This window comes from Gymnoscopelus braueri (assembly GCF_963280865.1).
Source record: "Gymnoscopelus braueri genome assembly, chromosome: 11".
Classification (NCBI taxonomy): Eukaryota; Metazoa; Chordata; class Actinopteri; order Myctophiformes; family Myctophidae; genus Gymnoscopelus; species Gymnoscopelus braueri.
In genome coordinates this window covers 30,401,883-30,415,968 of record NC_137613.1, presented here as the reverse complement: position 1 = coordinate 30,415,968, position 14,086 = coordinate 30,401,883, and the positions used below count along the sequence as shown (strand labels likewise).

The following is a 14,086-nucleotide window of genomic DNA, read 5'->3' as shown; positions in this document are numbered from 1 at the left end:
TTTCCTTGTGATGACAAACAGGAAATGGTCAACAAATCAACTGCAAGCTATTTGTCATTCAAATGCTATGGCTCACACAAAGCTATTCTAAAATTATTTCAACTATTGCAAAACAAGAATTTCCCATCGTATGTGTTTGACATATTTAACATTTCCATCTCCACCAAAAATGCACCCCCCATATTATACAGTATATGACACCAATTACACCAGAACGAGAACATTGGGGGAAAAAATCTAAATCAAGTACAGCATAAATAAAATCAAAGAAACATGGAGTCTATGTTTAATAAAAGTATAATAAGCCACTCACAAGACAGGTCCTGAACAGCTTCTGATGACAGTCTCTGGGATACAAGGGATGTCTGGAACACACACACACACACACAAAATAATAAATAAAATAAAGCAAAGGAAAAAAGTTATTGAAAGGACACGACCCCCTCACGCATTAGAAGGACAATAACAGTCACCAGAACCAAGGAAGGGTGTTTTCAATGAAAAATTTAGTTTGAAGTTACAATGGGTTTGTATAGGGGGGGTGTCTGATCAAATGAATATCAAATATCTAAATACTGAATCAAGCAACTTAAAAACTGTCTGGGGTTCTATCAAAAGCCAGAGTACACATTAAAATTACCCCAAACATGTTTGAAAGTGAAAAATCCCCTTTTCACCCTCCCTTTTTGTACAGACCTATCCTTTTAAGTTTTAGCAGTACCAAAACTAGTCTGGAAGTACAATTGGGGAAACTGTTACCTTAATGAGCGACTAGGAAATACAATATTGGCTAAATATCAAATATGAATTCAACATTTCATTTTTTTTAGGTTAGCACCTCCTCTTGAAACAGATACTTTAAGAATTCAACCCCCATATGATGCTAGACAGTAAATTCCTTTACATAATTTATCCGTGTAACCAAATGGACCCTTACAGGAACATTTGGTTCCATTTGTACACTCTAAGGGTTAAATTAACACTGATGATCTTAAATTAACACTCAGGATTAGTGTTACATATCACATTCTTAATGTTAACTGATGATGTACAATGCATGATTATTAATTGACTTCAGTGTTGCATCTATATGGTGAAACGGTATTTATGCTCCATGTTGAGCTGAAAATAGCCGATCTACAAGCTAATAAGTTATAACTTTGTGGATGATCATGTGCCACAAGTGAGCTTGAAGGTCGTCTATTTTCGGCTCGCGACACCACCATACGACGAAGTATAAACCACGCTTGCTATAATTCACATTATATTCCAGTCAGTCATATGACGTTGGTTTGCCTGCGTCACGACCGTCATGGATGAACTTCAACCTGGTGTTTGCACTTTCTCCATTACAACCCGTACATCTACATAAACGTTCAAATTTCAAATATAAAGTTCTTAACTCATGGCCACGGATGTTACAATTGTGTATGGGTCCTCAAAAGTACCTGTATCTTCCGTATTGTTCAATCAACATAAATTTAATCCAATCGGTGGCCATTTTCTCACAGAGTTATAATGTATTAGAGTGCAATACATCTCCCAACCAATAGGGTCACATAGTTGAAAGCATGGCAAAAAAAACGGAGAAATTGGCCACCGATCGGATTAAAATGCTTTTTATTGAACAATATGTAATATACGGGTACTTCTGAGAACCCGTAGATAATTGTAACATCCGTGGCCATGGGGTAATCACTTTATATTTGAAATATGAATGGTTATGTAGATGTACAGGTTGTACATGGAGAAATTGCAAACACCAGGTTGAAGTACATCCATTCATGACAAATCATGTATCACGGCTAATCGATCCGTGCAAAAGTGCACAACAAAATCCAACGCATGCATGGTTTTTATTCCATGATACATACAGGTCTAAATCAAACCAAATGTGTCTATTTTGGACATTTTCAGTTAAATTAAGACTGATAATAGTAGTACAGTGTCCATGTCCATATGGATCAGTTGAAAAACGCATTGAGATGCAGACAGACAGTTTGCTCAATGTTACAGGATTATAGGATTGTCTCTTTACCATAGAAGATTATTACAGTTACATTTGAGCATAAATCGACATAAAACGTTATTTTTCACTGAACCTGGTGCACTGTTTGTCTCCACCGTGGCCTCTCTGTCATGTTGTCCGCTCTGTGGTGTGTGTGTGGGGGGGGGAGAGAGTGTGGGGACTAGCCTGCATCATTCATCTCTCTTTAACTGTCGGTAATGCCTGCCTAACTTATTAATGTATTTATCACACCATAAATAGTGACACCATTTTTAACTTAAATGAAAAGTAGGTTCAAACTTACAGTGAAAGGGATTCAGCTGCTCCAGACAGAGATGTGCATTCAGCTCCAGAGAATAAAATGCAGAATGTGGGCGGAGTTCTTCAATTAACAGAAAGTTGGTATTTGCGCCTTTTTTCAACAAGGACTCATGAGTTAGCAGAACATTTTCTCCTTGTACTGACTCCAAACTGAAACAAGTTACTTTGTAAAACTCACAAAGTGATGTTGCAACATACAACTGGTTAGGTTTGTTGGTCTGACTTAAGTTTTTGCCTCAATGTTAATAATTTATAGTTTAATGTCTTAACAACTTAAAATGACATTTTAGGCCAACATTTTTAAGTTGGTTTTTTTACGGTGTGTGTGTGTGTGTGTGTGTGTGTGTGTGTGTGTGTGTGTGTGTGTATGTCAGTGATTGAGCGTTACTAAATGTGCATGTGTGCGTGTGTGTGTGTGTGTGTGTGTGTGTGTGTGTGTACAGAGATGTATTTTAAAGCATGTATGTGTGTATGTCATTGATTGAGTGTTACTAAGCGTGCACGCACGTGTGTGTGTGTGTGTGTGTGTGTGTGTGTGTGTGTGTGTGTGTGTGTGTGTGTGTGTGTGTGTGTGTGTGTGTGTGTGTGTGTGTGTGTGTGTGTCAGTGATTGAGTGTCACTCAATGTATGTATGTTCTTTCTTCCATCAGTCTGTCCCAGTCTGACCCACACCTACAGTACGTGACTTAGCACCACCATGGTCCTGCAGGCCTTAGACTACTGCTACTACACAGTAAAACCCTGTGTTCATTTAACAAACCACTTTTGTATTGTGGGACAAGTAATTGGGGGATTAGGAAAAAAAGTTTAAAACTATACGTAATTCAGATAGTCAGAATACATTGGAGCTAATCATTTATTTCCCTAGTGTTAGCCTACAGTATACTTTAAGAACATTATGAGTCATTAAAAGCTTGGGTTTAAGTGTTGAGTTATTGTACATTATGTTGTTGCTGTCGGGCAGAAACCAGCTAACTCCATTTTGACGCTTATGCATTTTTTTCCCATAAATCAGTGCTATTGAAGCTATTTACGTCTGTGTGTTGGTAAAAACATATTGAACCAATGAAAAATATTAAAAAGCGCCTCTGACAAAACCAGCTAACTCCATTGGATTCTCAAACTTTCTGCTAAACCAGCTAACTCCACCAAAGGGGGTGGAGTTAGCTGGTTTTGCTGACTCCAGGTTCCACCCCCTTTTGACCTCCAACCTCATTGTGAGCTTGGAGGTCCATTCAGCTGTTCTTATCAATGATGAACAAAACCTCCTAACTCCAAGTTTTGCTTTGTTTTAGTCATTTCCTGAAAAATGAACATTTTGGAGTTGGTTTCTGCATGACAGCAGAGATGTCATATCAATGTACCAGATGCATACGACATTGATGAATTATTATTAATCTAACTCTGATTCAAAGCCTAATCCTAAATACAACCATAAAGATCTCACTGACTTTGGTGCTAAAGAGAAAGTAAGTCAAAGCCAGAGGGACAGTATACTAAAAACCAAAATGTCTCTCCAAAGATAGATGAAAACTATAACAGAATATGACAATGACAGATTTGACAAGTGGACAAAATTATAAAACTGAAAACTATTGAAAACGGCAGTATTTTCACTATCTTCAAAAATATATAAATATTAAAAATGCACATAATATTTTCTAACCCAATATACTGTACACCACCCCACACACAATGTTTGTATTTATTCTGTAGATGATCTTGTGTATGTGACAAGGGACCATGGTACGTTAATTATTTTTGCCTGGTAATAGCAAACAATGTGTTGGCAAAGACTGTACAACAATACAAACACCTCCTGACAAATTGGATGAAGCCTGTTTTTGGCAGAAACTCATCAGTCTCTTATGGATTACACTCTGGTTTTGTTGGCCAGTTTAGTTTCTATTAACAGAAAACTGCCAAACGGTCTATCTGGAAACTTCTAGCAATGCTGAATGTGGTCCAGTGTCTTTGGGAAAAACTCTAAAGTTTAGTTGAAGTGTTAAAATCTGACAAATAAAATAGATGTTAAGGAGGAAGTTCTACTTGTACGGAGTCAGCAAAAACTCAAACACATAACAACACAACGCCTACTGAATAATATGAGGGAGAGAGAGAGAGAGAGAGACAAAACACAGACAGTATGTCTGTCTGTCTGTCTCAAAAGACACAGAGAGAAGCATTCAGAATAGGCTTGGATGATAAACAAACAAAAAAATATCACGATGCAGTCCCAAAATCCAAACAATCATGATATGAAATATTATTGTCAGTTGAGGGGATTTCAAAATAAAGGAACAGGAGTTCAAATCAAATTAAAAATAAAATCAATTCAGACAAGCAGGGTCAATTTCAGATCATCTGTATGTTTCCCACCCTGGTAGTATACTTGAAAATTATGATTAGTTATTGTACAGTAAGATACAGGTATGTCATAAATATACCTGACATGGATGATTTATCATTAATCTAACTAACTCCGTACCTCAAATTTGTACTTCAGTACAGTACTTGAGTACATATCCGCAGTTACTATATCTACCACTGTCAGACAGGGGCGTAGCACCAAATTCTGGGCCCTGGGACTCAATATGCTCATTATGTTGGGGTGGTCCGTGCTGACTTTGCCTGGAACACTTTTCACTCTTATTTACAATTGAGCAATTTGTCCAAAAATGTAAAACAGGCTTAAAGACATATATTGCAGGGAAAGAGACAATGAAAGAGATTTAAAAGTGGAAAGCCAACTATTAGGAGGATAGGTTCAAAATGCAACAATTACATTGTTTCATTTTGAACCATTGCTTTTAAAACAATTTTGTAAATAACTGTGTGTTCTAACTTGATTCTGTAGTAGACTATTCCTATTTTGCTTTTGTTCAGATCAACGAGGCTGCAGCGCTTCCTTTGAACATTGTCTCTCAACAAAATAAATCTGTGACCGCGTTGTTCAATAAAAGCCTAGCCTACCCTATAATGTATTCATGTGCTGCTTGAGCAGTGCTGTGTCCAGTGTGGTCCAGTCTAGTTTGCTGTGTGCTCGTGTTAAGAGCTTCAGCAGCAATCAGTGCACCTCTCAACACCTGCTCATTGATTTATTACTGTACACTGGAGCCTGCCAGTCACAATGTGGGACAGTGTCTCAATTTGTGGGACGCCTGAAAAGTCATGGAAATGTGGGACTGTCCCACGCAAAGGGGACATCTGGTCACCCTAGCCGGCCGTGTTTTTATGATTCCCTTTTTCATTGTTATTATTATTATTGTTATTATTATTATCGGCCGGAAGTTTTTTTTCCTCCGACATAACGCCAATGTAAAACATATATGGATATAGCTAACTTATCGTGATATCAGACCTTTGTTATAAGATACGACTTCAATTCGCATTCAACCTTCAAGCTCTTAGAGAGACTCCACCTTCCGTACGAGTCAGGATATTTGGTCTTACAACAACCCAGATATCTCAAAGGTAGGTAGAAGGAAGGAAGGAAGGGCTGCTAACCAAACCACACCAAGGGGGGAAAATGCCATATCTATTTTGTAGAAAACGCTGGCCCTTGGTGGTGCTGGCCCTTGCTGGTGGTACTGTATTCATATTTGTACTGTATTATGCTTCAGTGCTGCTATCCATGGAATGCAAATGCAGTCTGGCGTGCCCCGGCGTGCACACCGCCGGTTTGAATCATTCAAACCGGCGATTCAATCAACCCAGCATCCTGACTAACCGGCGTACTGATATCGTACCGGTGACGCCGTGGATGGCTCCAATCGTATGGGATCAGACCTTCGACCCCATGCTGTTAGACGCCATCTACGAACCCCGCAACATCACCATAGCGATGACCGTCTTCGCCATCGGGAAGTACACACGGTTCTTGAGGGACTTTCTAGAGACGGCGGAACACCACTTCTTCGTCGGTTTCAACGTCTGTTACTACGTGTAAACAGACCGGCCGGACGAGGTCCCTTCCGTCAAGATAGGTGCCGGGCGAGAGCTGTTCGTCAGGTCCGTGCCGGCGTCGAAACGCTGGCAGGAGATTTCAGCTTGATGAAACATATCCAGGAATTAATAGAAACGGAGCTACGTGACCACGCTGACTACATCTTCTGTTTCGACGTTGACACAAAGTTCCATGATCACTGGGGATCCGAGACATTGGGGCAACTGGTCGCCGCAATACACCCAATGTTCTACACCACTGAGCGCAGTGCATTTACTTACGAACGTCGGCCAGCCTCAAAGGCGTATATGGCCCCTTACGAAGGTGACTACTACTACCAGGCCGCGGTATTTGGGGGAGAACTGACTTACGTCCATCATCTGGTGTCAACGTGCAGCCGCAACTTTGAGCTGGACGCCCAGCAGGGAATAGAGGCACGGTGGCAAGACGAGAGCCACTTCAACCGGTACCTCTGGTCGATCCAGAAACCCACCAAGGTTTTGTCTCCGGAGTATCTGTGGAATGACGTCTTACCCAAAGAACCCGAGATAAGAATCATCCGATTCTCTCAGCTCATTAAGGACTATGCCGATATACGACCCCATGCTGTTAGACGCCATCTACGAACCCCGCAACATCACCATAGCGAAACCAGTAACCAGTCGCAACCCGGAAGTCGCAACCCGGAAAAACCCGGAAGCAGAGCAGTCCCCACAACAAAATTTACGATTCTGTGCCTATCGGTACATAACTCAAACGGCGCTGAGTAGGCACAGGCGAACGTCACACCGTTCAGGACGGCAACTCGGTCGCCTTAGCTCCCTCGGTGGTCCTTCACGGGGTGACAGTTCGCCTGTGACTGCGCGCCTCCGTCATGGTTTAGTCACAATGGGGGAGATGCGAGGCGGCTATGCACGGAATTTCAAAAACGTTCAAAGAGAACGTTTCCTCTGGAGATCGGGTTGCTGTCAGAGAGCAGATCTCAGGTGTGTGTGGGAGGATATTGCTGATAATTGACTCACCTCATGGACATTATCTGACAGCGGGGGTAGTAGGGATGCCAGAAACTGACCATGATCATATTCGAAAATCGGACAGCCCTGGCGAATATCTTTTCGATTATTCGATGAACAGCTCAAATCAGTTGGATTTTTGTCAGTGTTGGAGTGGCTGTCCCTGTCATGAACTCAAACAAGACACACAGTTCTCTTTGGCTTCTGCCATTTACTGTGTTAAGAATGGATAATATATACCAATCCTGACTAGGCTACTGCAAGGGTGTACTGATGAACACTAATTGCATTCATCACAGTCCCCTTCACGTTGGTTGCGACTTCCCCCCCCCCCCTTTTTTTTCTTGATAGAAAACAGAATTTTTTTGGTTGTCCACTTTGGGTCGCGACCCATAGTTTGAGAACCGCTGATGTAGCCTGTATTAGCAGCATTGAGATCAATTCAATAAATACTTCACATGTGTGCGCATCTTCATCTTCATCTTGTTAGTTCGAAGTAGTTCCACGAGGAACTCTTCTTTGGACATGCCGCTGTTCTGTATAATGTATAGCCTTTCAATCAATCAATCCCACGTGTGTCTGAGACTGAGGGGGGGGGGGGGGGGGGGCGGGGTCGGTGTGTAGCAGCAGGCAGCAGCCAGCAGCAGTCTGCACTGGACTAGAATTCAGCTATAGACCCAAATGATAATTATCGTTGCAGTGTTAATGCAGGAATCTGTAGTGGGTGCTCAAAAACATAGATACATTATATATGAGTATTTATGCAAAAAAAGAAATTTGAGGGGCCCCCTATCTGGGGCCCTAGTAACTCAGTCCCACTTACCCCCCCCTGTGACGCCCCTGCTGTCAGATAATGTCCATGAGGTGAGTCAATTATCAGCAATATCCTCCCACACACACCTGAGATCTGCTCTCTGACAGACAGACACCCACACACACACAGTGGTAAGTGTGTGTACGCGTGTGTGTTTGGGTGACCATTAGTGGTTGTAGAAGACATTAGCCTGTCTTAACACTGCGACAGCGGGTACTGCGCACACACACACACGCGCACACACGCACGCACGCACGCACGCACGCACGCACGCACGCACGCACGCACGCACGCACGCACGCACGCACGCACGCACGCACGCACGCACGCACGCACGCACGCACGCACGCACGCACGCACGCACGCACGCACGCACGCACGCACGCAACCTTGCCGTCTCTTTCCAGAATAGCCGGCCTGTTTGTTTGTGTGTCCAACCTGTCAAACCCACATGCCACGCGTGGCTGTGAGACACGCACAAATGAACACATCTCGGCTGTGGCTCTCTGAGGCAGCTAGCCACCGCTAACTGCACGCTACTTAGCCATGAGAGAGAGAGAGAAGTGAGTGAGCAGAGGTACTGTAGAGAGAGAGAGAGAGAAGGTAAAAAAAAAGAGTGGGAGGGAAAAGAAGGAATAATACAGACAGATAGAGAAAGTTATAGAATCCTCCTGAGGGCTCAGGTCTGGCATACATTTATTTAAAATAGATTTCACCGCTATCAATATGTAAGGGATAATGCACTGGCAGCAAGTCGGAATATAACTATATCCCCGTGTGACGGCGTTATTATTTGTTACACATCCAGGCTTTATTTGCCCTGGATGAGGGGGTGGTAAAAGGACCAAGAGGGCGATAAGCTCTGCTGATTGGTCAGCCGCTGGCCGCTAAGTGCCACTGCACACTGACCCGTCACCATAGGCTGACCTCACCGCTTAACCACTGTAACCTTGGCATCCCAATTTTGGGCCATGTCATAAAAAGGCAAAATTATTGTTGAACAATTTAGACCAGTGGTTCTCAAACTTAAAAATGTCAAGGACCGCCCTTAACTCTGACAGTGTAAAATGTCATTTGTATGCTGTCAGAGTTACAGACCTGTAAAGGGTCCATTTAGAACCCCCTCGAGGAACCATGAAAGTCCCTGACCCAACTTTGAGAACCACTGATTTCTTTTTTTTGTAAAATAGCAGATGCACAAGCTCACAACGCGTCACACCACGGTGACATTTTGTGGTTAAGTGTTGGAATGTCATTGTCATCGAAGAAACTCGACCACCAGACACAGCCGCTGTGCATGGTTTGGTTTGGTAGAACTCACGGCCGAGGAGACTGGAGGTTATCTGGGTGCAGAGGAATGTTTTCTCATAATAGTTTCTCATTGTCTTTGTGAATAAATAAGGCTATATGAGCATTCATCATCGTTGCCTGAGGTTATCCAACCTCGGGTGACGAATGAGCGATCATATATCTCTCTCTCTCTCTCTATGTGTGTGTGTGTACAGTATGTATACAGACAGGTGACAAAGAATAACCTGAGACAACATGCATAATGCAAACAAAAGCATGTGCTTCTATACAGGTAACTGCACGATACAGTTAAACCATTAACATCCTATCATGCTCTTTGTGGTCCCATGATAGGATGCTGATCAGACCCAGTTAAGTGACTATGAAAGAGGGTTTGTTATTGGGAAACAGAGGGAAGGAGCCTCAGTCACAAAAACTCAACTGGCCAGTGGTTTCAACAGGAACATCATTGAATAGGGATGAAAATTGTGAAATGACCGTGATGATCGTGCATTACAGCGATATGTAAGGAAAAACAAGAGAGCATATCTTGCTCAGGAGAATGTCAATGCAGGAAGTTAACAACTATACACGTAGATTGTAGTGTTGCAGTGCATAAACTCAAAGTAGAAGCAAAACGAGCACAGTTCAGTCCTTTGAAACAATGGTGTACCGGGTCCACGGCTCAACGAGACTCAATGTATAAAGACAAAGCATTGTCAGCGCTCCAAAGTACTTCTGGTGCTTTTTAATTCATGAGGAGGCACGGGCAAACATGGACGCGTTTCGGCGTCAAGCCTTCTTCAGCGTGACAGAAGTACCAGAAGGACTTTGGAGTGCTGGCAATTCTTTGTCTTATACGCAGTGCATAAACCTCTCACTACAAATACAAATGTACATTTGAAGGTTCAGTGGCGCAAAAATCATAGGCGCTGGTCTACAGGGATTTTGGAAAACATTGTTATGGTCAGGTGAATCATCCTTCACCACAAGTGGGCGAGTGCATGTGTGGCGTACACCAAGAGAATGGTACAGGCCTGAATGCTTGGCCCTGACAGTGAGGGGGTCTAGCAGCTCTCTCCAAACCATGCCAGGAAAATGCCCCCACAGAATATTTTCCTGGCATGGTTTGGGTTCACTTGTCACCTTAGATCAGTGGTTCTCAAACATTTTTGTCTCAGGTCACCCCTGTAAATATCTTTCTCATCCACGGCACCCATAAATGTAAATATGTTAATCTTTACCCCTAAGACAGCATGTCACGAGGACAACTTGGGAGAATATCTGACAGACTGAAAATAACTTGGCAAAGAACATTTGGTGTAAATTGAAAAAGAACGCACCAAGTACAGAACAACTCAGGTCTGTTTTACTAAGTATAGAGGGTCTAAAAAAGGAAGTGATATTGATAAATTCAAACTATTATCAAAGTATTCTGCGGCAGACCCTGGACTTGCGTCACGGCACCCACTTTGAGAAACACTGCCTTAGATGGAAGGAGCAAGTACAAATGTATTCTGATTGCCTTTATCATTTGCTGAAACTTTTCTAGCCCCCCCTCTCTACATATACATACAAAATACAGTGTGTGTGTGTGTGTGTGTGTGTGTGTGTGTGTGTGTGTGTGTGTGTGTGTGTGTGTGTGTGTGTGTGTGTGTGTAGAACATTTTGTTAATTTAGCTAACTATGGCAAACATAGCTAATGCAGCACTTATTCTGTACTTTTAACTGTTATTTGTGTATACTTTTAGTTTTTTTTTTACATATGAAAGTCACATTTGACTTAAATTGTCATCTAAGTTGTATTGCAGGCATCCAAATCTAATTGGACACTTCACTCCATGTTGCTATCTCCATACAGCTAACGCTAAGCGAGCTTCTGATAGAAAATGGAAGAGGGGATTTTCCCCCGCAGCACTAAACACATGGATTGCCTCTGTAAAGGCAAGCTGTCTCTGTGCCATGTATACAGTAATAGGAGGATTAATAATTCAACATTTCTGCCTGGGGCCGAATCAGCTTCGCTACTCAGCCTGGCTTTCAAATCAATGTTTGGGAAGGAAAGCTATATTGCATTTTATTTTGGAAAGGCCAAAAAATGACCATGAAGGCCAGAGAGGAGAGAGAGAGAGGAAACAGCATGATAAAGAGAGAGCAAAAGAAAGAGAAGATTAAAGAGAGGCAGGGTCAAACCGGTACTGAAGAAGGAAGGATGCAATATGAGAGAAAAGGAAAGAAGAGCGTGAGTCGATATTTTAGATGAAGGGAGAAAGCCGTGGATGGCGAGGCTGATCTGGTTAGCTTGGAGCAGTATGAGACAGATATGATTGATTCACAAATTACAAGGTTTTGAGACACACAGAGGTGAAAATAAACTCTGGCCAAGTCCCTTGTTTTAGAATGCCTAATGTGAAGGTATGAACAGAATGCAGGGCTCTGGGGTTTTCCCCACAGAAGATGTCTCTATGGTGATCGCCACCAATTAAGCCCTTTGAACCTGGAATCCCCACTTCCATGAATGTCCAACAACTGAGAGGAGAGAGACAGATAGATTACATAGACGGTCAAAAGAGAGACAGACAAATAGAGGGGGGAGTTGGCTGGTCAACCTGGGGAGTGTGCCTTCGCCAGTCAAGACGGCGCCCCGGCCTCCAGTCTCCAAACGGGACGCAGAGGGTGGGGTTCCTGAGTACAAACTATGACTGAACTCAGAGCCGGGTGTTGCTGCGCACCTGTTGTGCATCGAGGAAATCGAGGTACAACAGGATAAATCTCCGCAAATATTCAGGGGGAGCCACTGTCCGGACAGAAGAGAACCATCTGCTCTCCCGTGTAAAAGCTATTTTGTAGCTACAGGATCTTTAGGTCTAGTGCCACAGCATGGCAAGCAGCATGTGATCCTGTATGGCTATTTGTAAAATAAAAGGAACTTTTTGTTATCTTGAAACCTGGCTGGCTCACAACAACAATGGGCCAACAGTATGTTTTTTTCTTTGATTGATTCACAAATCACTCAGTTTTGAAACACACAGAGGTGAAGAAAACAAAAGTCCCTTGTTTTACATTTTAGTTGCGTAATTTGAAGGTATGAACAGAATGTGTGATACCGGGGTTTTCCCCACAGAACATGTTTCTATAATCGCCTCCCATTAAGCACTTTCAACCTGGCATCACTATTTTCATGAATTTTCAAAGATTTTCATACATTTTCAAAAACGGCTAAAACATTTTTTGCTAATCATTGTACGGTGGATAAAATAATTCTATACATTTTATGACCAAGTACGCACAGTAGCGCTTCACTTGTTAAGAATGACAGTTCCCAGATGTCTTTGTAAAAAAGAAACTGTTGGTGACTGCCACTTCTAAACGAAAAAGTTTATAAGGTTAAGATGCAGCTGTAGTGTGTGTGCATGCGTGTGTGTGTGTGTGTGTGTGTGTGTGTGTGTGTGTGTGTGTGTGTGTGTGTGTGTGTGTGTGTGTGTGTGTGCGTGCACAGAGTGAGTGGGGGGTGTGGGTGGGGTTGGGTCTTGCAGGACGTGTACTGGAGGAATAGAGGAGTGTCTCTGCTCACACTTGGAACACAGGCTGTTGAACCGGGGCCCGGTGATGTGGGACCAGTATGGGTTCAGCACTGATTTCTGGTCGACTTGTATCAACAAGAGGCCACCAGGCTTCCATCAAGGATAATGTGACTGTGCTGAGTGAACAGGTGGTCCTGGGGGTCAAAACCTCCTCCATCTCCGCCCCCACCCGGCTCCCCTGACACACATGGGAAAGGTTATTTGGACGATTGGCGGTGATTAGCTCCTGATTTGTCCCGCTGTCCGTTTGATCCGGACCCGGAGAGGAAGGAGGGGGGGGGCGGGCACAGCTGTGGTCTGTCCACGGCTCAAATTGGGTGAGGAGAACCAGAAGAACCAGAGGAGGAGGGGGGCGAGCGAGCAAGAGAGGAGGAAGGGAGGACGAGGAGGTCTCGGTACTTTACGATGTGGATTCGGGCCGTTGGCAGAGACAACGTGAGCAGAGTTGGTGTTATTGCAGGTGTGTGCGTGTGTGTACGCGCTTGTGTGTGTGTGTGTGTGAGAGTGCCTGCCAGTGGAGGGGCCCCTGAGTCACCCCTTGTAAAAAATAGAGGCAAAAAGTCCTATTTTTCTGCCTGCCTTTCGTCCAATAACCTGCAAGGTGTCTGTCTCTCTCTCTCTCTCTCTCTCTCTCTCTCTCCTCTCTCTCTCTCTCTCTCTCTCTCTCTCTCTCTCTCTCTCTCTCTCTCTCTCTCTCTCTCTCTCTCTCTCTCTCTCTCTCTCTCTCTCTCTCTCTCTCTCTCTCTCTCTCTCTCTCTCTCTCTCTCTCTCTCTCTCTGTGTCTCCCCCCCCCCCCCTCTCTCTCTCACTCTGGTGGTGGACTGCCAACAGGAATAACGCGGGCCCTGGCAGCCGTTCCACTGGCCAGCGGTACGGATCATAAAGCCAGCTGTTCCCATGACTCTTCGGGACTGGGCTTGGACGGCTTTGCAAAGCTGGCGGCAAAGCTCTTTGGATGGGGCTGGGATGGGATGGTGTTGAGGGGTGGGGTTGGCTGCGAGCCGCAACCTGTCCAACAGGGCCAGGGTATTTTTTTTCTCACAGTAACGACTGTCTATCCATCCATCCATCCAACCGGCGGCCATCCACGCATCCATCCATCTCGCCAGC

The 14,086-nt window shown here is 43.7% G+C and overlaps 1 pseudogene across 1 annotated transcript in view; it reads left to right on the top strand.

Annotated features, from left to right (window-relative positions):
- Nucleotides 1-5,963: 5,963 nt before the first annotated feature.
- The window catches only part of LOC308095576 (globoside alpha-1,3-N-acetylgalactosaminyltransferase 1-like), a 25,934-nt pseudogene continuing 17,811 nt past the window's right edge, over nucleotides 5,964-14,086 (top strand). The window contains exons 1-2 of the transcript in view: nucleotides 5,964-6,929; nucleotides 13,808-14,002. The product of the transcript in view is annotated as a globoside alpha-1,3-N-acetylgalactosaminyltransferase 1-like (transcript). The remainder of the gene's footprint in view (nucleotides 6,930-13,807; nucleotides 14,003-14,086) is intronic.